Below are 23,740 nucleotides of genomic sequence, written 5' to 3' on the forward strand. Positions count from 1 at the left end.
TGGCTTTTGGAAGGAAATGCTGTAGGAATGCTCAACCGGTATCGCTCATTCAGCCGACAGAAACGTTCAACCGGTTCTCCCCATTAAGCAACTGGTCGGAGTCAGAGGCTGAGCCTTCTCTGGTCTCTCCTTCTCCCAGTAGCTCTGACAAATTGAAAATCCTAGTCATTGGCGACTCCATTGCCCGTAGTATTAGACTTAAAACGAATCATCCAGCAATCATACACTGTTTACCAGGGGGCTGGGCTACCGACGTTAAGGCTAATCTGAAGATGGTGCTGGCTAAGGCTAAAACTGGAGTGTAGAGAATATAGGGATATTGTTATCCACGTCGGCACCAACGATGTTAGGATGAAACAGTCAGAGGTTACAAAGCGCAACATAGCTTCAGCGTGTAAAGAAGAAAGATGTGTCGGCATCGAGTAATTGTCTCTGGCCCCCTCCCAGTTAGGGGGAGTGATGAGCAGTACAGCAGATTCTCACAACTCAATCGCTGGTTGAAAACTGTTTTCTGCCCCTCCCCAAAAATTTTAATTTGTAGATTTCTGGGACTCACCCACAAACAGAACCAAGCCTGGCCTGCTGAGGACTGACGGACTCCATCCTAGCTGAAGGGGTGCTCTCATCTTACCTACGAACATAGACAGGGCACTAACTCCCCTAGCTCCACAATGAGATAGGGTGCAGGCCAGGCAGCAGGCTGTTAGCCAGCCTGCCAGCTTAGTGGAGTCTGCCACTAGCACAGTCAGTGTAGTCAGCTCAGCTATCCCCATTGAGACCGTGTCTGTGCCTCGATCTAGGTTGGGCAAAGCTAAACATGGCGGTGTTCGCTTTAACAATCTCACTGGAATAAAGACCCTCTCTATTCCTGTCATTATTGAAAGAGATTGCGATATCTCACATCTCAAAATAGAGCTACTTAATGTTAGATCCCTCATTTCCAAGGCAGTTATAGTCAATGAACTAATCACTGATCATAATCTTGATGTGATTGGCCTGACTGAAACATGGCTTAAGACTGATGAATTCACTGTATTAAATGAGGCCTCTCCTCCTGGTTACACTAGTGACCATATCCCCCGCACATCCTGCAAAGGCAGAGGTGTTGCTAACATTTACTATAGCAAAATTAAATTTACAAATAAAAATGACTGCGTTTTCGTCTTTTGAGCTTCTAGTCATGAAATCTATGCAGCCTACTCAATCACTATTTATAGCTACTGTTTACAGGCCTCCTGGGCAGTATACAGCATCCCTCACTGAGTTCTCTGAATTCCTATCAGATCCTGTAGTCATGGCAGATAATATTCACATTTTTGGTGACTTTAAAATTCAAATGAAAAAGTCCACAGACGCACTCCAAAAGGCTTTCGAAGCCATCAACTCAGTGGGTTTTGTCCAACATGTCTCTGGACCTACTCACTGCCACAGTCATACTCTGGACCTAGTTTTGTCCCATGGAATACATGTTGTAGATCTTAATGTTTTTCCTCATAATCCTGGACTATCGGACCACCATTTTATTATGTTTGCAATCACAACAAATAATCTGCTCAGACCCCAACCACGGAGCATCAAAAGCCGTGCTATAACTTCTCGGACAACCCAAAGATTCCTAGATGCCCTTCCAGACTCCCTCTACCTACCCAAGGACGTCAGAGTACAAAAATCAGTTAACCACCTAACTGAGGTACTCAATTTAATCTTGCGTCATACCCTAGATGCAGTCACACCCCTAAAAACAAAAAACATTTGTCATAAGAAACTAGCTCCCTGGTATACAGAAAATACCTGAGCCCTGTAGCAAGCTTCCAGAAAATTGGAACGGAAATGGCGCTACATAAAACCGGAAGTCTTCCGACTAGCTTGGAAAGACAATACCGTGCAGTATCGAAGAGCCCTCACTGCTGCTCAATCATCCTATTTTTCCAACTTAATTGAGGAAAATAAGAAGAATCCAACATTTATTTTTGATACCGTCGCAAAGCTAATTAAAAAGCAGCGTTCCCCAAGAGAGGATGGCTTTCACTTCAGCAGTGATAAATTCATGAACTTCTTTGACGAAAATTTCATGACCATTAGAAAGCAAATTACGGCTCTTTAAATCTGCGTATTTCTCTAAAGCTCAGTTGTCCTGAGTCTGCACAACACTGCCAGGAACTAAGATCAAGGGAGACACTCAAGCGTTTTAATACTATATCTCTTGACACATTGATGAAAATAGTTATGGCCTCTAAAACTTCAAGCTGCACAATGGACCCTATTCCAACTAAACTACTGAAAGAGCTGTTTCCTGTGCTTGGCCCTCCTATGTTGAACATAATAAACGGCTCCCTATCCACCGGATGTGTATCAAACTCACTAAAACTGGCAGTAATAAAGCCTCTCTTGAAAAAGCCAAACCTTGACCCAGAAAATATAAAAAACTATCGGCCTATATTGAAAATCCTAAATTGAAAAATCAGTTGCACAGCAACTCATTGCCTTCCTGAAGACAATGTATACGAAATGCTCCAGTCTGGTTTTGGATCCCATCAAAGCACTGAGACTGCACTTGTGAAGGTGGTAAATTACCTTTTAATGGCGTCAGACCGAGGTTCTGCATCTGTCCTCGTGCTCCTAGACCTTAGTGCTGCTTTTGATACCATCGATCACCACATTCTTTTGGAGAGATTGGAAAAACAAATTGGTCGACACGGACAAGTTCTTGCCTGGTTTAGATCTTATCTGTCGGAAAGATATCAGTTTGTCTCTGTGAATGGTTTGTCCTCTGACAAATCAACTGTAAATTTCGGTGTTCCTCAAGGCTCCGTTTTAGGACCACTATTGTTTTCACAATATATTTTACCAATATATTTGGTGATGTCATTCAGAAACATAATGTTAACTTTCACTGCTATGCGGATGACATACAGCTGTACATTTTGATGAAACATGGTGAAGCCACAACGTTGCCCTACCTGGAAGCATGTGTTTCAGACATAAGGAAGTGGATGGCGGCACATTTTCTACTTTTAAACTCGGACAAAACAGAGATGCTAGTTCTAGGTCCCAAAAAACAAAGAGATCTTCTGTTGAATCTGACAATTAATCTTGATGGTTGTACAGTCGTATCAAATAAAACTGAAGGACCTCGGCGTTACTATGGACCATGATCTCTCTTTAGACGAACATATCAAGATTGTTTCAAGGACAGCTTTTTCCATCTACGTAACATTTCAAAAATGAGAAACTTTCCAACAAAGCATTTCATGGGCTTGCTCCTACCTATCTTTCCAATTTGGTCCTGCCGTACATACCGGAGCATACGCTACGGTCACAAGATGCAGGCCTCCATACTGTCCCCAGAATTTAGAAGCAAACAGCTGGAGGCAGGGCTTTCTCCTATAGAGCGTTATTTATAGGGGCTTTCTCCTATAGAGCCCCCCCCCAGGTTTGTGCTGTGGGGGAGCTTTCGTGGGCTATACTCGGCCTTGTCTGAGGATAGTAAATTGGTGGTTGAAGATATCCCCCTAGTGGTGTGGGGGCTGTGCTTAGGCAAAGTGGGTGTGGTTATATCCTGCTTGTTTGGCACTGGCCGGGGGTATCGTCGGACGGGGCCAGTGTCTCCCGACCCCTCCTGTCTCAGCCTCCAGTATTTATGCTGCAATAGTTTATGTGTCGGAGAGCTAGGGTCAGTCTGTTATATCTGGAATTTCTCCTTCTCCTGTCTTATCTGGTGTCCTGTGTGAATTTAAGTATGCTCTCTCTAATTCTCTCTCTCTTTCTTTCTCTCTCGCTCGCTCTCTCGCTTTCTCTCGGAGGACCTGAGCCCTAGGACCATGCCTCAGGACTACCTGGCCTGATGATTCCTTGCTGTCCCCAGTCCACCTGGTCGTGCTGCTGCTCCATTTTTAACTGTTCTGCCTGCGGGCTATGGAACCCTGACCTGTTCACCGGACGTGCTACCTTGTCCAAGACCTGCTGTTTTAAACTCTCTAGACACAGCAGGTGCGGTAGAGATACTCTGAATGATCGGCTATGAAAAGCCAACTGACATCTACCCCTGAGGTGCTGACCTGTTGCACCCTCTACAACCACAGTGATTATTATTATCTGACCCTGCTGGTCATCTATGAACATTTGAACATCTTGGCCATGTTCTGTTATAATCTCCACCCGGCACAGCCAGAAGAGGACTGGCCACCCCTCATAGCCTGGTTCCTCTCTAGGTTTCTTCCTAAGTTCCGGCCTTTCTAGGGAGTTTTTCCTAGCCACCGTGCTTCTACACCTTCATTGCTTGCTGTTTGGGGTTTTAGGCTGGGTTTCTGTACAGCACTTTGTGACATCAGCTGATGTAAGAAGAGCTTATAAATACATGTAATTGATTGATTGAATAACCTTTACTCTCTCGCGGGAATACCACTAACGGTCCGTATGTAGCCAAACGTAGCTGCTGCTCATTCCGTTTGCTCGAAAATAGATAAATGGTAAGGTCCGCGTCCATAGAGACACATGCCAGCTCTACTACCAGCAGTACTACACCTGCACCTGTCAATGACACAAGTGTGCAAAAGTACGATCTCACAACTCAATGAAACCTTCACTCTTGCGCAGACATTTAGAAACAAAGAATGCCAATTTAAAAAATAAGCCACAGGAATTTTTTGAGCGAGAATTAAGACGACTTTAGATTAGTAAGACATGTATAAAAGCAACAGACACCATTAATAAGAAGGGGCTGGAAGCGTCTTATATGGTGAGCTACCGAGTGGCTAGGACAGGCAAGCCCCATACTATTGCGGAGGACTTAATTCTTCCTGCTGCCGCGGATATGACTGGGACAATGCTGGGGGAAAAGGGCAAAAAAACTATACAGAGAATGCCTTCATCAGACAACACTAATTCACGACGCATCAGTGACATGGCAGGAGATGTTTTGAAATAATTACTGCTTCGCATACAAGCCAGTGAATTCTACGCATTACAGCTGGATGAGTCGACAGACTTGGGCTACACTCAGTGCTAAGAAAAATGTACTTGTTTTACAGTGACACTCCTAGCCTAAATGCATGTTGCCATCCGTCTTAGCCAGGACTCTCTTTTGGTAACATAAAGGATAAATAGAATTACAAAACAGCATTGGGTGAGAGCGAAAGGGTTATAACAGAATGGATTAATTCAACAGACAGAAACAGGGAGGAGCTTTGGGGCTTAGTAAAATAACAACACCAGACATTTGTTCAAAAACTCAGCAAAAAAAGAAACGTTCTCTCACTGTCAACTGCGTTTATTTTCAGCAAACTTAACATGTGTAAATATTTGTATGAATATAACAAGATGCAATAACTGAGACATAAACTGAACAAGTTCCACAGACATGTGACGAACAGAAATTGAATACTGTGTCCCTGAACAAAGGGGGGTCAAAATCAAAAGTAGTCAGTATCTGGTGTGGCCACCAGCTGCATTAAGTACTGCAGTGCATCTCCTCCTCATGGACTGCACCAGATTTGCCAGTTCTTGCTGTGTGATGTTACCCCACTCTTCCATCAAGGCACCTGCAAGTTCTCAGACATTTCTGGGCGGAATGACCCCAGCCCTCACCCTCCGATCCAACAGGTCCCAGACGTGCTCAATGGGATTGAGATCCGGGCTCTTCGCTGGCCATGGCAGAACACTGACATTCCTGTCTTGCAGGAAATTACACACAGAATGAGCAGTATGGCTGGTGGCTTCGTCATGCTGGAGGTTCATGTCAGGATGAGCCTGCAGGAAGGGTACCACATGAGGGAGGAGGATGTCTTCCCTGTAACGCACAGCGGTGAGATTGCCTGCAACGACAACAAGATCAGTCTGATGATGCTGTGACACACCGCCCCAGACCATGACGGACCCTCCACCTCCAAATCGATCCCGCTGCAGAGTACAGGCCTCGGTGTAACGCTCATTCCTTCGATGATAAACGCGAATCCGACCATCACCCCTGGTGAGACAAAACCGCGACTCGTCAGTGAAGAGCACTTTTTGCCTGTCCTGTCTGGTCCAGCGACGTGCCCATAGGCGATGTTGTTGCCGGTGATGTCTGGTGAGGACCTGCCTTACAACAGGCCTACAAGCTCTCAGTCCAGCCTCTCTCAGCCTATTGCGGACAGTCTGAGCACTGATGGAGGGATTGTGCGTTCCTGGTGTAACTCGGGCAGTTGTTGTTGCTATCCTGTACCTGTCCCGCATGTGTGATGTTCGGATGTACCGATCCTGTGCAGTTGTTGTTACACATAGTCTGCCACTGCGAGAACAATCAGCTGTCCGTCCTGTCTCCGTGTAGCGCTGTCTTAGGCATCTCACAGTATGGACATTGCAATTTATTGCCCTGGCCACATTTGCATTCCTCTTGCCTCCTTGCAGCATGCCTAATGCACATTCACGCAGATGAGCAGGGACCCTGGGCATCTTTCTTTTGGTGTTTTTCAGAGTCAGTAGAAAGAACTCTTTAGTGTCCTAAGTTGTGACCTTAATTGCTTAACTGTGACCTTAATTGCCTATGTGTCTTAACGACCGTTCCACAGGTGCATGTTCATTAATTGTTTATGGTTCATTGAACAAGCATGCGAAACAGTGTTTAAACCCTTTACAATGAAGATCTGTGACGTTATTTGGATTTGTACAAATTATCTTTGAAAGACAGGGTCCTGAAAAAGGGACGTTTCTTTTTTTGCTGAGTTTAGTTATCCTTCACGTAATCCCTTCTAATTTAGTGGGTTGGTTGATCATTGGCCTGCACCATAGAGGAGGAGGAGGAGGATGAAGACGGCACTAACATACACACATGCACACATACAAACAGACATTCACACACGAGAAGATGTACAAAAGCACACACACAAACGCACAGATGCATAAACACACAAACATGCAGGCAGATCCACACACATGTATTAATGCACAAGCTCACTGAGTAAACACATGCGCATATTCTCAGAAATGCAGTTTGGGTCCACCCACTCTTGGGTGAAATGATGCAACATTGCAACAGAGCAAAAAAAAATCCCACGCAAAACGATCTTAGCGGCTGGGATTTGCTGACACACACAGCACGTACAGTGTGCTGTGTGCGTGTGTGTGTGTGTGTGTGTGTGTGTGTGTGTGTGTGTGTGTGTGTGTGTGTGTGTGTGTGTGTGTGTGTGTGTGTGTGTGTGTGTGTGTGTGTGTGAAAGAGAGAGAGAGGCAGTGTGTGTGCATGCTTTGCAGACGTGTCGCTGACGGAAGGAGCTGCGCTGACGTAGCTGATGGAGATTGATTCCCTGGGATCGCTGGGTGAAGCCCATTGCATTGTGGGAAGGTATACTTGGCCATACATCACACCTAAATCAGCCCCCATAGAGATTTGTCTATATTTCATACAGTATATACAGTGCCTTCAGAAAGTTTTCAGACCCCTTGACTTATTCCACATTGTTTCCACATCTTAAATTCAAAATAGATTTTTTTTAAATCACTCACCTATCTACACACAATACCCATAATGACAAAGTGAAAATGTGTTTTTAGACATTTTTGCAAATCTATTGAAAATAAAATACAGAAATATCTAATTTACATAAGTATTCACACCCCTGAGTCATTACTTTGTAGAAGTACCTTTGGCAGCGATTATAGCAGTGAGTCATTCTGGGTACGTCTGTAAGAGCTTTGCACACCTGGATTGTACAATATTTTCCCATTAAACTTATGAATATTCTTCAAGATCTGTCAAGTTGATTGTTGATCATTGCTAGACAGCCATTTTCAAGTCTTGCAATAGATTTTCAAGCCAATTTAAGTCAAAACTGTGACTAGGCCACTCAGGAACATTGAATGTCATCTTGGTAAGCAACTCCAGTGTAGATTTGGCCTTGTGTTTTAGGTTATTGTCCTGCTGAAAGGTGACTGTCTCTGAGTGTCTTTTGGAAAGCAGAATGAAGAAGGTTTTCCTATAGCTGTGGCTATAGCTGCATTCAGTTTATTTTTATCGTAAGGAACTCCCTTGTCCTTGTAATGACAAGCATACCCATAATATGATGCAGCCACCACCGTGAAGATTAGACTACTGCAATGCTCTACTTTCAGGCTACCCGTATAAAGCACTAAATAATCTTCAGTTAGTACTAAACACGGCTGCTAGAATCTTGACTAGAACCAAAAAATTTGACCATATTACTCCAGTGCTAGCCTCTCTACACTGGCTTCATGTTAAGGCTAGGGCTGATTTAAAGTTTTTACTGCTAACCTACAAAGCATTACATGGGCTTGCTCCTACCTTTTCTCCGATTTGGTCCTGCTGTGCATAACCTGAAACGTACGCTACGGTCACAAGATGCAGGCCTCCTTATTGTCCCTAGACTTTCTAAGCAAACAGCTGGAGGCAGGGCTTTCTCAGACTCGGTCTCAACCTTTAAGTCTTTATTGAAGACTCATCTCTTCAGTAGGTCATATGATTGAGTGCAGTCTGGCCCAAGGGTGTGAAGGTGAACAGAAAGGCACTGGAGCAACAAACCACCCTTGCTGTCTCTGCCTGGCCGGTTCCCCTCTCTCCACCGGGATTCTCTGCCTCAAACCCTATTATGGGGGCTGAGTCACTGGTTTACCGGTGCTCTTCCATGCCGTCCCTAGGAGGGGTGCATCACATGAGTGGGTTGAGACACTGACGTGATCTTCCTGTCCATGTTGGCGCCCCCCTCAGGTTCGTGCCTGAAACATTTTGAAATCGGTGAGCAGTTTCCTTCCTCTCCAGTAACTGAGTTACCAAAGCCTAATTAGTAACTTCACCATGTTCAAAGGAATTTTCAGCGTCTGTTTTTTTTTCTTTGCGAGGCATTGAAAAACCTCCCTGGTCTTTGTGGTTGAATCTGTGCTTGAAATTCACTACTCAATTGAGGGACCTTACAGACAATTGTATGTGTGGGGTAGAGAGATGGGGTAGTCATTCATTATTGAAGTGATTACGTGATTTGTTAAGCACATTTTTACTCCTGAACTTATTTAGGCTTGCCATAACAAAGGGGTTGAATACTTTTTGACTCAAGACATTTCTGTTCTACAAACAAAATTCCACTTTGACATTATGGGATATTGTGTGTAGATTAGTGACACAAAATCTAAATTTAATCAATTTTAAATGTGGCTGTAACACAACAAAATGTGGAAAAAGCCAAAGGGTGTGAATATTTTCTGAAAGCACTGTACACACACACACAGTAAAGAGCATCGCTACCATTTTAACACTGTACACAAATCAATAACTACATTCGTCTTCTCATTCCAATATGATGAAAACTTAATGAAAATCTGCTCCAGAGCGCTCAGGACCTCAAACTGGGGCGAAGGTGCACCTTCCAACAGGACAACGACCCTAAGCACACAGCCAAAACAACGCAGGAGTGGCTTTGGGACAAGTCTCTGACTGTCCTTGAGTGGCCCAGCAAGAGCCCGGACTTGAACCCGATCGAACATCTCTGGAGAGACCTGAAAATAGCTGTGCAGCAAAGCTCCTCATCCAACCTGACAGAGCTTGAGAGGATCTGCAGAGAAGAATGGGAGAAACTATCCAAATACAGGTGTGACAAGCTTGTAGCGTCATATCCAAGAAGAATCAAGGCTGTAATCGCTGCCAAAGGTGCTTCAACAAAGTACTGAGTAAAGGGTCTGAATTCTTATGTAAATGGGGCTCTTTTATTTTTATTGGCCAGTCTGAGATATGGCTTTTTCTTTGCAACTCTGCCTTGAAGGCCAGCATCCCGGAGTCACCTCTTCACTTTTGACGTTGAGACTGGTGTTTTGCGGGTGCTACTTAATGAAGCTGCCAGTTGAGGACTTGCGAGGCGTCTGTTTCTCAAACTAGACACTCTAATGTACTTGTCCTCTTGCTCAGTTGTGCACCGGGCAACACCACTCCTCTTTCTATTCTGGTTAGAGACAGTTTGCGCTGTTCTGTGAAGGGAGTAGTACACAGCGTTGTATCAGATCTTCAGTTTCTTGACAATTTCTCGCATGGAATAGCCTTCATTTCTCAAAACAATAATAGACTGATGAGTTTCAGAAGACATCTCTTTGTTTCTGGCCGTTTTGAGCCTGTAATCAAACCCACAAATGCTGATGCTCCAGATACTCAACTAGTCTAAAGAAGGCCAGTTTTACTGCTTCTTTAATCAGGACAACAGTTTTCAGCTGTGCTAACATAATTGCAAAAGGATTTTCTAATGATCAATCAGCCTTTTAAAATGATAAACTTGGATTAGCTAACACAACATGCCATTAGAACACAGAAGTGATGGTTGCTGATAATGGACCTCTGTACGCCCTTGTAAATATTCCAGAAATTTTTTCCAGCTACAATAGTAATTTACAACAATAACAATGTCTACACTGTATTTCTGATCAATTTGATGTTATTTTAATGGACCAAACATTTGCTTTTCTTTCAAAAACAAAGTCATTTCGAATTGACCCCAAACTTTTGAACGGTAGTCTATCTATCTATCTATCTATCTATCTATCTATCTATCTATCTATCTATCTATCTATCTATCTATCTATCTATCTATCTATCTATCTATCTATCTATCTATCTATCTATCTATCTATCTGTGTGTATATATATATCTATCTATCTATCTATCTATCTGTGTGTGTGTATATATATATATATATATATATATATATATATATAGTGGCAGACCAGGGAGTTTGGTCAAGACGTTTAGACAGATCAGACACGGACACAATTGTATTAGCTTGGTTTCAAGGGTGTTTAATAAATAATAAACAAATAGAAAATAATAGGTCTCCTCCAGGAGTCCTCCTCCGGGATACCATCTTCTGGGCTCTGAAGTCTTGCTGTATCCTGTGGGGAATAAAACCGAGCTACCAATATCCTTTGGTCAGGTCAAGGGTGCTGATGTACCGGGCCTTCCCCGGAAATCATTACAGAAGAACAGACTACCGTCCGGTTTGTGCTCCAACACGATGGGGCTGCAACCTGCGCTGTGGGATTCTTCGATAACCCCCATCCTCAGCATAGCCTCCACTTCCTGCTTCATGGCCTTCCTTCGGGCCTCGAGGATCCGATTTGGCCACCGGCCATATGGCTGTCATCCGCACCCTCATCGTCTCATCTCCCGGGGTTCCCACACCTCCTTAGCGAGGTCCAGTAGGTCACGTGGCCTCCTCCCGTAGAGGAGTTTGAAAGGGGAAAACCCGGTGGATGACTGGGGCACTTCTCGGAACGAGAACATTAGGTGGGGTAGTAGCTGGTCCCAGTTCTTCCCGTCCTGCTCGATGACCTTCCGCAGCATTTGTTTTATTGAACCACTCCACGACCCATCCGTCTGCTGGTGAAAGACTGCTTGATCTGCAGAGAGCACACAAATCTTTCATTAGGTGGTACATGAACTCAGTACCTTGGTCTGTCAGGATCTCGTTCGGGATGCCCATCCGGCTAAAGAGGTGGAACAGCTCCCGGGCGAATCCCTTGGAGACCACCGCCCGTAGGGGAATGGCCTCAGGATACAAGGTGGCATAATCTACTATTACCAAGATGTACCGGTGTCCTCGTGCCGTTTTTACCAGGGGTCTCACTATGTCCATGGCAATGCGTTCAAAGGGCACCCCAGTGATCGTTAGGGGGACCAGCGGGTTTCGGAAGTGTACTTTTAGGGCAGTGATTTGACACTCCGGACAGCTGCGACAATAGTCTTCCACGGCCCTCCTCATCCCAGGCCGGTGGAACCGGGCGGTGATCCATTTCCGGGTCTTCTCCATTCCCAGGTGCACTCCCAACAGGTTGGTGTGGTCCAGCTGAAGAACCGTTCACATGAACCGTTCACACGTATATATATACAGTTGAAGTCGGAAGTTTACATACACCTTAGCCAAATACATTTAAACTCAGTTTTTCACAATTCCTGACATTTAATCCAAGGAAGGATTCCCTGTCTTAGGTCCGTTAGGGTCACCACTTTATTTTGAGAATGTGAAATGTCAGAATAATAGCAGAGAGAATGACTTATTTCAGATTTGATTTCTTTAATCACATTCCCAGTGGGTCAGAAGTTTACATACACTCAATTAGTATTTGGTAGCATTGCCTTTAAAGTGTTTAACTTGGGTCAAACATTTTGGGTAGCCTTCCACAAGTTTCCCACTGTAACGGCAGCCTTCCTCCTCCTCACGAGAAGAGAAGGTGTAGCAGGGATCGGACCAACACGCAGCGTAGCCAGTGCTCAACATGTTTAATTACGAAATAACGTGAACACTTAACACAATACAAAATAACAAATGTGGCAAACCGATACAGCCCTATCTGGTGCAGAGAAAACACAAAGACAGGAAACAACCACCCACAAAATCCAAACACAAAACAAGCCACCTAAATATGATTCCCAATCAGAGACAACACACAACACCTGCCTCTGATTGAGAACCATATTAGGCCAAACATAGAAACAGACAAACTAGACACACAACATAGAATGCCCACCCAGCTCACGTCCTGACCAACACTAAAACAAGCACAACACACAAGAACTATGGTCAGAATAAGTTGGGTGAATGTTGGCCCATTCCTCCTGACAGAGCTGGTGTAACTGAGTCAGGTTTGTAGGCCTCCTTGCTCGCACATGCTTTTTCAGTTCTGCCCACATATTTTCTATAGGATAGGTCATCTGATGCAGAACTCCATCACTCTCCTTCTTGGTCAAATTGCCCTTGTGTCCCGTGTGGCTCAGTTGGTAGAGCATGGCGCTTGCAACGCCAGGGTTGTGGGTTCATTCCCCACGGGGGGACCAGGATGAATATGTATGAACTTTCCAATTTGTAAGTCGCTCTGGATAAGAGCGTCTGCTAAATGACTTAAATGTAAATGTAAATGTACACAGCCTGGATGGGTGTTGGGTCATTGTCCTGTTGAAAAACAAATGATATTCCCACTCAGCGCAAACCAGATCTAATGTCCATTGCTCGTGTTTCTCGGCTCAAACAAGTCTCTTCTTATTATTGGTGTCCTTTAGTAGTGGTTTCGTTGCAGCAATTCGACCTCCTCTGAACAGTTCATGTTGAGATGTCTATTACTTACATTTATTTGGGCTGCGATTTCTGAGGCTGGTACTCTAATGAACTTATCCTCTGCAGCAGAGGTAACTCTGGGTCTTCCTTTCCTGTGGCAGTCCACATGAGAGCCAGTTTCTTCATAGCGCTTGATGGTTTTTGCGACTGCACTTGAATAAACTTTCAAAGTACTGAAATGTTCCAGATTGACTGACCATCATGACTTAAAGTAATAACGGACTGTTGTTTCTCTTTGCTTATTTGAGCTGTTGTTGTCATAATATGGACTTTATATTTTACCAAATCTTCTGTATACCACCCCTACCTTGTCACAACAAATATATTTTAATTTGTTTAACACTTTTTTGGTTACTACATGATTCCATATGTGTTATTTTATAGTTTTGATGTTTTCACTATTATTCTACAATGTAGAAAATAGTAAAAATAAAGAAAAACCATTGAATGAGTAAGTGTGTCCAAACTTTTGACTGGTACTGTACATGTGATAAATTAAAGGTAAAAAAAAAACATTTTCCAATGGGTTTTGAGAAGGCGGTGAGGATAGAAGACGCGAGGAATCAAGGAAATTACAATTAAGATTCTCCCACTGACTTGTTTTCACACAGAGCTTACCAGTGGTTGCATGTCTGCAGGTTTAGTTTCCCTGGCGCTTTAAATTCTGATATACTGTGGAAAAACATTGAGCTTAGAAGAGAGAAGTTTCTAAAACAGCAGTATTACATCAAGACATGCACATAATGGATATAAATGAGCAGAATCACTCAAGCTTCATACACACAAACAGGCACAAACTCCTGGGATTTCATGTGGATACTTTCAGCTCTATTTTTGGGTCCATAGTGAGAGAAGAAACACCAAGGTATAGAATATCAGGCTCTCTCTCTAATCGATTTCTACTATGAGGAGTGCCACCTGGCTCGGTCCCAAGACCGATGCCAGTTAACGAGATACCCTGTGCAACAAAACAAGAGCAGTGAGTCTGGACTATCAGAGGTGCATTGGCCTCCCAAAAGACCAATCACAGGGAGGCACAGTTGTGGAGTATTGCTGAGATGGCCAATGGCCTCTTTGGCACGGTGCGGATTTCAGCACGGGGTTGCAACACTATACCTCCCTTAGGGCGGCATGGAGAGAAGAGTGGGGCGAAAACAGACTACAGTCGCAGTGGGGATGGTGTGTGTCAGCATTTTTGGAGCCCTACTGTATAGAGATCTGTCCCACTGACCGACAAACCCATCTTGACCTCTGACCTTCCGTCTGGTCAAGTCTGTCTGGTAGCATTCGGAGGCTGGTTGCCCATTGGCTTCGCTTATATCCGTGGGGCGGGAGGGTTTCGGATCATTAAATATTGTGTGGATGAAAGGCGGGTGGGTGGCGGGCAGGTTGAACGAAGAGAAATCAAATACCTTTAAAAAAAAAACATTGTTCTAAATGTATCATTCTTGTGTAATTTATATCTATAGGCTAAAAATCTTGAGTTTTTTCCTTCATTATTTTAGGCTATCTAGCATTACTGCGTAAGCCTATGGCCTAACTGTATGCACGTCAAATAACCTACAGGCAAATCAGAAAAAATGAATGTCGAGCACAGAGGCAAAAATAGTTTAATTCAATAAGAGAAAAGTTAGAAGATTGAGAGTTGAAAATAAAAAGGAGGGCCAAAAAAGTAACATTTGGGAAAGATTTGGTGAAGTGGTAAAAGAGGATGATATATGTGATGATTGTGAGGCGATATACAAATTTGACAGTCACAAGACGGAGACTTCAAATAGGCCTATGGCACGTCAAGGGAACTGTAGCCTACTGTTCAGATGGGTTAAATGGAAACTGAAATCTGGACAATCTGAAATCTATAGCCTTTCACATTAGCCTTCATATTAACTCCTGCAGAATGAATAATTTCTTGCAGTAAAATGATCCACCAAATGTAGGCTACATTTCGACTTGAACAGGAGCAGAGAAATACACTGAACAAAACTAGAAACGCAACATGTAAAGTGTTGGTCCCATGTTTCATGACCTGAAATAAAAGATCACAGAAGTGTTCCATACGCACAAAAAACGTATTTCTCTCAACTTTTGTGCACAAATTTGTTTACATCTCTGTTAGTGAGCCTTTCTCCTTTGCCAAGATAATCCATTCACCTGACAGGTGTGGCATATCAAGAAGCTGACTAAACAGCATGATCATTACACAGATGCACCTTGTGCTGGGGACAATAAAAGGCCACTCTAAAATGTGCAATTGTCACACAACACAATACTACAGATTACTCAAGCTTTGAGGGAGTGTGCAATTGGCATGCTGACTGCAGGAATGTCCACCAGAGCTGTTGCCAGAGAATTTTATATAAGTTTCTCTACCATATGTCGTTTTAGAGAATTTGGCAGTACGTCCAACAAGCCTCACAACCCTAGACCACGTGTATGGCGTTTTGTTGGTGAGCGGTTTGCTGATGTAAACATTGTGAACAGAGTGCCCCATGATGGCGTTTGGGTTATGGTATGGGCAGGGCAGGGCAGGCATAAGCTACGGACAACGAACACAATTGAGGTTTATCGATGGCAATTTAAATGCACACAAATACCGTGAGGAGATCCTGAGGCCCATTGCGAGGCCCATTTTTTAAAGGTTTCTCTGACCAGCAGATGCATATCTGTATTCCCAGTCATGTGAAATCCATAGATTAGGGCCTAATGAATTTATTTCAATTGACTGATTTCCTTATATGAACTGTAAAATCAATGTTAAAATCAATGAAATTGTTGCATGATGTGTTTATATTTTTCTTCAGTATAGGATTTCTTTCTTTCACATCTTAAGAGAATGCGAATGTCTGTAAAGGTGTGGTCTTTATCAGCATCATAGAAAGCTGATAGTATTTCAACCACATAAAATATGCATCCGAGCCAAACTGAAATCTTATCAGAAACATGTTGGATCGTTTTCACAGCTTTCTATTTCCTAACAACCGGTCAGATTTTGCACAGAAAATCATTCCTGTTTTTTTTGTGGGGGGTAATTGCATTTGATACCCGGTCCATAAAAGTCTTTGCTCCACGAAAGAAGCAGAAATGACAGGGAAAACGTTACCGATGTCAACTAGATCCTTCTATCAATGTATGACATTATTCTGGTGAGCAAAGGTTTATTTAGTCTTATTTGGCAACATATACACAGAGTATATTAAGAACACCTGCTTGGTGAATCCAGGTGTAAGCTATGATCCCTTATTGACGTCACTTGTTAAATCCACTTCTATCAGTGTCGATGAAGGGAACGAGACAGGTTAAAGGATTTTTAAGCCTTGAGACAATTGAGACAAGGATTGGGTATGTGTGCCATTCAGAGGGTGAATGGAGAAGACAAAAGATTGAAGTGCCTTTGAACAGGGTATGGTAGTAGGTGCTAGGCACAACGGTTTGTGTCAAGAACTGCAACGCTGCTGTGTTTTTCATGCTCAACAGTTTCCCATGTGTATCAAGAATGGTCCACCACCCAAAGGACATCCAGCCAGGGTTAGACTAGTGTTGAACGAACATGAGAATAGACAACATTCCTGTGATGCATTTTATTTATCAAGCTAGAATTTTGTTTTAATTAGACACTTTTTGATGTTTCAACTGCATTTTTAAGTCATGTTGATTATTAATATGGAAATGTAGTTAGAAGCGTATTTATTATACACAAAATATGTGTAATAGTGTCACATAATAATATTATTATTATTATTATTGTGTGTGGTGTTTGCGCCTGTTCATTGGAAGAATTGTAAATCCAATGTGAACGGTTATAGGGTTTGCGTTGCAAAGTATTCAGATGAAAGGTGGCCATTTCATTGCCACCAATTGGTTGTAACTGTGGATGAAGGCTACATCAGTCTATGGCTGAGCTGAGTTGAGCAGTGTGTCATTTTGGAGGATGATATGATTTATGAAATATGCCGCCATCGGAAGCTATCGCTTGTGTATCTTGGCTACATTGGTATTTACATTTGGTGAACATCGTTTGTCAATTTCAGTTTATTGGCCTATCTGTTGTATGGTGAACTTGGGCTTCATCAAGGTTAATTTGTAAAGTAAATCTGGCTTTGATAATAGCCAGTGCCTACCCAGCCACTGACCTCACCACACACCGCTGGATATTAGATCCAAAATGGACCATGGCACAACTGTCTTCACTGGAGTAACGAATGAGACAAGAAAATATTCTGGACATTCCTCTTGAACACTGGTTTTCTAGCACTTTGGCTGTTGTTGCATTTGTGTGCTGTATCACAACTGTTTGTCACATGACCATCACAACGTAATTAAACAGCTGGACAGCAAATGCGCATCCAACAAGTATTATGCATAACTATTGAAGAATTACATTGATGACAGTTTTTATTTTGGTTGTAAGTATCAAGTTAAGGTGACTCTTCCGGGTTAGAAGCATTCCATTTTTTAATCACATACATTATTTTTGATTTGTGTGCCCATGAAAACTGTTTCCACGCTGTAACATAAGGAGACATTAACTGGTATGTTAAACAGTGCATTTCCCGAGATCTCATTACAATAAACTGTCCGACAGCAAGAACCAGGATTCTTACAGGGTTCAAGTTCAATGTCTAATTTAACTGGTTAATGCTTAACACATGATATAACAACAAACAACACTGCCAGGAAAGAAAACTAGTGTTTTATGTCACACGATTTTGGACAAATCCGTGAATACACCTACCATAAGAAAGGATTATTAAAACATTGTATTGAATGTAGCCATATTCCTTTGTTATATCTTAATGCAATGACATGAAAAAACATGTGGCTAATTATTATCAATAACTTATCAACAGCTGTACAAAAATGTTCCACCGCAGGATATCCTCACTGGTACCCTAGTTTATTTACACTTTATTTCGAAAGTTGGCAAGTGGGAGAACAGTAGGAACCCCGGTCTCAGTAGGAAAGTTGGACACAGGGGATTGAACCCCAGTCTCCAGTGGCTCTGCACATCAGTGCCTGTTTCTTTAAGTGTCACATTGCAGAAGAGTCAATCAAAGCTGTCAGATTGTTCTGACACCTGCAGTTCCCCTCGGGCATCACACCTGGGATGCAGTCACACACAATCACACGGACACCCGAAAAGCCAAATCCCACGTCTGGGAAACAACATTGACTTGTTTGGTTTCTGCAGGATGACTACGACTATACTTTCCATGAAGATAAAGATCACTTTATTGGTCAATTGCAAACAAAATTTTACTTCCGCTTTTAACCCAACCGAAAGACACACATACAGATTTTGGAGTGGGCTGCCACACTGGACACCCGGGGAGCTGTTGTTGTGGGAGTCTCAAGGGCACAACGGCAGGGGATGGCATCGAAGAGTTGATCAAATCAAATCAAATGTTATTGGTCACATACACATGGTTAGCAGATGTTAATGCGAGTGTAGCGAAATGCTTGTGCTTCTAGTTCCGACCATGCAGTAATATCTAACAAGTAATCTAACAATCACAACAACTACCGTATACACACAAGTGTAAAGGAATGAATAAGAATATGTACATATAAATATATGGATGAGCGATGGCCAAACGGCATAGGCAAGATGCAGTAGATGGTATAGAGTACAGTATATACATTTAGATGAGTAATGTAGGGTATGTAAACATTATATAAAGTGGCATTGTAAAGTGACTAGTGATACATTTATTACATCCAATTTTTAATTATTAAAGTGGCTGGAGATTTGAGTCAGTATGTTGGCAGCAGCCACTCAATGTTAGTGACGGCTGTTTAACAGTCTGATGGCCTTGAGATAGAAGCTGTTTTTCAGTCTCTCGGTCCCAGCTTTGATGCACTTGTACTGACCTCGCCTTCTGGATGATAGCGGGATGAACAGGCATTGGCTCGGGTGGTTGTGGTCCTTGATGATCTTTTTGGCCTTCCTGTGACATCGGGGGGTGTAGGTGTCCTGGAGGGCATGGAAGTTTGCCCCCGGTGATGCGTTGTGCAGACCTCACTACCATCTGGAGAGCCTTGCGGTTGTGGGTGGAGCAGTTGCCGTACCAGGCGGTGATACAGCCCGACAGGATGCTCTCGATTGTGCACCTGTAAAAGTTTGTGAGTGTTTTTGGTGACAAGCCAAATTTCTTCAGCCTCCTGAAGAAACCCTCCAGTTGCCAGCTCACTTCCCGACAGATCTTCCCATCGGACATGGGATTCGAATTAGCAACCCTCCGGTCGCTGGCTAGCCTCTCTAACCGCTAGGCTATCTGCCACCCTTGTTAAAGTGCCGGGCATCAGTAGACTCTTGGCCTCATTTTCCACCTTATATGTTGGGCACCAGGGCCTTGTTGAATACCTTTAGATTTGTAATGGAACGTTTCCTTTCACCAATCCAACCTTGTAAGATCTGTGATTACTTCAAGGAAGGAAGGAAGGTGTATTTTAAAAGTATCTCAACAGGCCCAGGTCAGCTAGATTATATCTCATTTCCTTCCACACACTGTCCCTCTTGTCAGTTATACTGTAAATACGTATTTTATGCACAGACTATCACATTAGAACTACACTGCATCTCACCCTTGATACTCAACTGTGGTTTACAGGAGCCACGTGCTCCATCACTTCTTCCAACCTGTGGCCTGCAGTTTCCAGGCCAGGATCTACACACACTCACACACAGACGTCCACACACACACACACACACAAACACGCACACACAACTCCCTCTCTATTCCAACCCATAAAGCAGAGTAAAGCAGACAAATACAGCCGTTCTGTTGGAGACGAGTGTCCGTGTTACGACTGGCAGTGGTTGGCTGGCTCCATCCAAACTCATCCCATTAATACAAGTGCAGTAGAGGAGCGCCACGGCAATCAATGGCTGGCAGTGCTAATGCCATGGGACCAGGGAATGAATACCCAATTACAGCCACTCATCCTCCCGCTGTAAGGGCCAGCGAGAGCCGCAGAGAGAGCCAGTGTAATCACTGCTAAACAACCAGAGCACTCAGGGGCCAACCCGACAACCACATACCAAAGAGCGCTATAACTCTACCTACATGTACATATTACCTCAATTACCCTCGACTAACCGGTGCCCCCGCACATTGACTCTCTGCCGGTAGCCCCTGTATATAGCCTCGCTATTGTTTTTTACTACTGCTCTTTAATTATTTATTACTTTTATTTATTTTTGTTTTAGGATTTTTTCTTAACTGCACTGTTGGTAAAGGGCTTGTAACTAAGCATTTAACTGTAAGGTTGTATTTGGCGCATGTGACAAGTACAATTTGATTTGATTTATACAGGCTAGCTAGAGTCTTTGGGATTGGGTTAGCGAAGCAAGCTAGCTAGCTAACGGGCCGCGTCTTGATAGTGCAGAGTGGTGTCGTTTTCTAGTAACCTTTTTTTACTTTCGTGGAATTGGCATAAAAGAACTGGAAAGATGGAAACGGAGTATGAGTACATTTCCTCCATATTGCTTTCACCTGACTGTGTTTTCAAAATGTCGCAGATTAGTGAGAGGAGAAGGCCACTGTAGACTATTGTGATAAACCCTAACACGGAAGTGGAGAATTGTATGGAGGACTGTATTAGGGAAAGGCATACACGCAACCGAACACGCAGGCATGCATCCGCACACACAGACATACACACACACACCAATATATGTGCACACTCACTGCATTAAACACTCACACAGACACTCCAAGCTGCTCCTTCAGCCTCACACACAAAACATACACCCAAATCGCACACATACCAGCCTCCTTCCTAGATAGGCAGGACAAAGAGCAATCTATAAAAGTCGCGTTTAGACTAGGGCTGGGCGATATGTCCTAAAAATCATATCTTATTTTTTTCAAACTTATGGGCGTTTCACGATAAACATATTTTTCAAAGTAGCCACCCTTTGGCTTGATGACAGCACACCTGTTAATTGAAATGCATTCCAGGCGACTACCTCATGAAGCTGTTTGAGAGAATGCCAAGAGTGTGCAAACCTGTCATCAAGGCAAAGGGTGGCTATCTAGAATCTAAAATATTATTGTATTTGTTTAACACTTTTTTGGTTACTTCACTATTATTCTACAATGTATAACATAGTACAAATAAAGAAAAACCCTTGAATGAGTAGGTGTGTCCAAACTTTTGACTGGTACTGTATATCTCAATTTTAAAAAATGTTTTCTCTAATAAGCATTGTTATACAATTAATGGTCAAATATACTGCATTTCAAACAGTCAGCAATAATCTAATGAATTCGGGGCTTGTGGAGTTATACATAGGCTAAATATTAGCCTTCCACAACCACAAGACCCACTAATTATTGTATTATTTTATCAAAATAGTTTAACCTGCTTTTTTTTGCAATAATCACTAATCTGGCTTTCATGTCTATCTATGAACATGCCCTTTTTTGTTACAAATGTAACTAGAACCATGCATAATGCACATTTACTAATAATGACAATCTCTCAAGCCCGCGTGCTAGTGATTATATTTCAAGGTTATATTTCTATATTTCAAGGTTAGCCAACTTGGATCTATTTATATTTCAAGGTTAGCCAACTTGGATCTATTTGCTAGCTAACACGTGTCATAACTCTCCTGTGAAGATGTGAAGGATCAGGTTACAGTGGGTCCGCTCTACAGCACCCTCTGTCTCTCGCAAAAATGGAGGGGGCCGCTTTATGGCGGTCATAAAATACTCTGCTTCTGGGCTCTAGTATTTGAGATTGGAATTTGACTGTGGAACACAGAGAGACGCTTGGACATCAAAATATTGAATAAATGAACAGTATTTATGTATTCCAAGCAGTTGGAGTGGTCCGTGAACACTTAAGGAACAGTCATGTCGAGTTTGTTTCATTTGGTGACCTCATGAAGGACAGGAGACACACATTACTGTTCCTTTGTTTGTATACACTTCTCAATTATGGGGTTTGCATCTGAATGTTATTTAAAATAAATGATTAAGCATAAGAATACTTTTGGAAAGATAACAATGTGATCTTAGTCTTCTTGTCACGCCCTGACCATAGAGAGCCTTTTTGTTCTCTATTTTGATTAGGTCGGGGTGTGACTAGGGGGGGTGTTCCTATCTAGGTGTTTTATTTCTATGGTGGCCTGGTATGGTTCCCAATCAGAGGCAGCTGTTTATCGTTGTCTCTGATTGGGGATCATATTTAGGCAGCCATTTCCCCACTGTGTTTTGTGGGATCTTGTTTTTGAGTTAGTGTCTGTTGCACCTCTTATGTTACGGTTCGTTGTTTGTTTCCTTTTTGTTTTGTAAGTTTCACAAGAAAAATAAAGATCTGGAACTCAGTGCACGCTGCGCCTTGGTCCGTCTCTCCACACAGCCGTGACACTTGTAAATTATAATTGTAACAAAATGTGGAAAAGGTAAGGTTGTTTGAATACTTTCCGAAGCCACTGTATGTGTGCATGCAAGTACTATAGGGTGTACTACAGAGGAAAGAATCACATCAGACTAGGCTAGGTGACTACGTTAAGAAACAGTGACAAAAAACTGACCTTAGATCAGCAGGGTCTAGTACAGAGGGCAAGCTGTGCTTATTCCAAGAGGCCTCTCGGATCATGAGAAAGATCATGGAAGTCTGATTTATTTATAGATCAGGGTAAACCATAGCAGCTATTGGTCTGGTATCCAGCCACAGTAGGGATTAGGGATCAACCATGTGTGGAATCCCCTGACATGGTATCACAGAGCCAATGACTCACGCAGGTGCTTTGGGGGGGTGGACGAGTGGACGAGCCAATCAGGGGTGTAAGTGGGTTGGGCGCGTGGTTGGAAAAGCGAGCGCGTGGTTGGAAAAAGGGTAGGGGGCTGAGAGTCGTCCTTTGCATGTATACATGTTATATTTGTCTTCTTCTTTCTCTCTCACTCTCTCGGTCTCTCCCACCTCTCAAGCCATCTCCCTTCTCTACGCCCCTCTAACTTTTCTTATCCTCCCTCTGCTGCCCACCCCTACCTCTCTCCATCTCATGTACGGTATGTAAACACAGCAATCTGTCTCTCTCTTACAGAGATTACGCACACAGTGGATAAATCCACAGTCAAACACGCATGGCTCAGTCCTACGGCTCTCTGTCATTGTAGCATATCACTGTACCATATCACATAGCACTGTAAGTATGCCACTTATTTGACAGATAGCGCTACACTCCACCAAACGTCACTCAACCACACACTGAATCCAACCTAACCACACACTCAACCCCAGCCCATCTGCCAGTCAGCTAACAGACTGTTTAGAGTCTTTACAATTTGCAATGGGTTGACTGGACATATTAAAACACACAGGGCTAGCAAAAAAACACAGGTAAAAGGACAAAAATACATAAGGCTTTTAAAACATCGGACGAAACGGTTACATCATAATGCCAAGGGATGAGCAGTGTTGCACTCTTCTTTCAGACAGTCTCAATATCATCTTTCACCCCTTCTTCGCCTACATCTATTCATCCCTTCACTCTCTTTTTTCCCTCTCTCTTTTGTTTCTTTCCATATGGTTGTTTCACACACTGTTCTGCTCCTCTATCTCCCTCTCCCTTTCTTTCTCTCCCAGTATCCGCTCTCTACGCTTTCTTCCTCTCCATGTGGTGCAGGGCACACAGTGAAGTGGAACA

At 43.1% G+C, this 23,740-nt stretch overlaps 1 protein-coding gene across 4 annotated transcripts in view; it reads right to left on the bottom strand.

The window, feature by feature from the left end:
* Positions 1-23,740, bottom strand: part of LOC139546994 (histone deacetylase 4-like) — a 257,932-nt gene that overhangs the window by 104,849 nt on the left and 129,343 nt on the right. The gene's annotated exons all lie outside the window — the stretch shown is intronic.

Source organism: Salvelinus alpinus, chromosome 20 (genome assembly GCF_045679555.1).
Source record: "Salvelinus alpinus chromosome 20, SLU_Salpinus.1, whole genome shotgun sequence".
In the NCBI taxonomy this organism is placed as follows: Eukaryota; Metazoa; Chordata; class Actinopteri; order Salmoniformes; family Salmonidae; genus Salvelinus; species Salvelinus alpinus.